We start from the raw sequence: 1,000 nt of genomic DNA, 5'->3' as shown, positions 1-1,000 counted from the left end.
AGGCTTAAGGATTTTGACTTTATGCTGCAGTGTCAAATGGGTTGACTTGGCAGCCAGTAAAACTTGGCAGACATGGGGATGTAGCTCAGTGGTAGAGCGCATGCTTTGCATGTATGAGGCCCCGGGTTCAATCCCCGGCATCTCCAGACTTTTGCCATGCTTGTCTCGGATTTTGGCAGAAAACAAGGCTGGCTATCAGTATTAAGGAAGAGATATGTCATGCAACTGGGATACCAACCCCACTTAAACTGTGAGACGTTTGCCTTGAAAAAACCCATGAAATGGGGCTATCTCATTTTTGATGCTTATACAACAGAAGAATCTTACTTGTTTAAGCCATCAAAGTGATGATTAATCTTGGCAATCTTAATACATTTAGGATAGAAATCTGTGGCAGCCCTCTTGGTCATTGGTAAGGGTTCTTCCTCGAAAGCAGAGACTCTTACTTTTCTGGTAACTTTGAGGGGGAGTGGCAGGTAATATTGATGATGTGCATCTGTCTGCTCCTGGTCCCCACCCTCCACAACCTTTCTTGAGCGAGAGATAATTTTGGTGCTACGGAAGTTTGCCACTACTCCTTCGATAGCTCAGTTGGTAGAGCGGAGGACTGTAGCATAAATTCAGGCATCCTTAGGTCGCTGGTTCAAATCCGGCTCGAAGGATTTTGTGGTTTAATTTCCATGGCTTTTGCTTTGAATCAACAATACCTTCCATTGACTATGAAAAATTCCCAGAGCTTCGATAAATACCGGAAAAGAAGCGTACTCTATCTGCTTTCAAAGGGAATGGATGACATAGTCGTCGCTAGGGGAGGTGTGAAGAACAGTCAAGGAAACCTGCTGATCAGAACTAATACCAAAGCGTTGCATTAATATATGTATGCCCTTGGCAGACTTCCAATTGCACTGCTCCAAAGGTAGCTGCTTGGCAGCCAATCACACTATGACTTGCCTTCAATTTGAATGTATACCGATGGGCAAGAGGGAATATCCAATGGAAT

The 1,000-nt window shown here is 44.2% G+C and overlaps 2 non-coding genes across 2 annotated transcripts; both read left to right on the top strand.

The window, feature by feature from the left end:
* The first annotated feature begins 74 nt into the window (after nucleotides 1-74).
* On the top strand, nucleotides 75-146 carry TRNAA-UGC (transfer RNA alanine (anticodon UGC)). The gene has a single exon. It is a non-coding gene; the product is annotated as a tRNA-Ala (tRNA).
* A 430-nt stretch (nucleotides 147-576) lies between these two features.
* TRNAY-GUA (transfer RNA tyrosine (anticodon GUA)) lies at nucleotides 577-662 on the top strand. The gene is given in 2 exon segments: nucleotides 577-613; nucleotides 627-662. It is a non-coding gene; the product is annotated as a tRNA-Tyr (tRNA).
* The last annotated feature ends 338 nt before the right edge of the window (nucleotides 663-1,000 follow it).

The sequence above is a fragment of the Lissotriton vulgaris genome, unplaced genomic scaffold, assembly GCF_964263255.1.
Source record: "Lissotriton vulgaris unplaced genomic scaffold, aLisVul1.2 SCAFFOLD_15572, whole genome shotgun sequence".
Taxonomy (NCBI): Eukaryota; Metazoa; Chordata; class Amphibia; order Caudata; family Salamandridae; genus Lissotriton; species Lissotriton vulgaris.
Note: the sequence above shows the minus strand (reverse complement) of the source record. Positions and strands in the feature narration are given on the sequence as shown.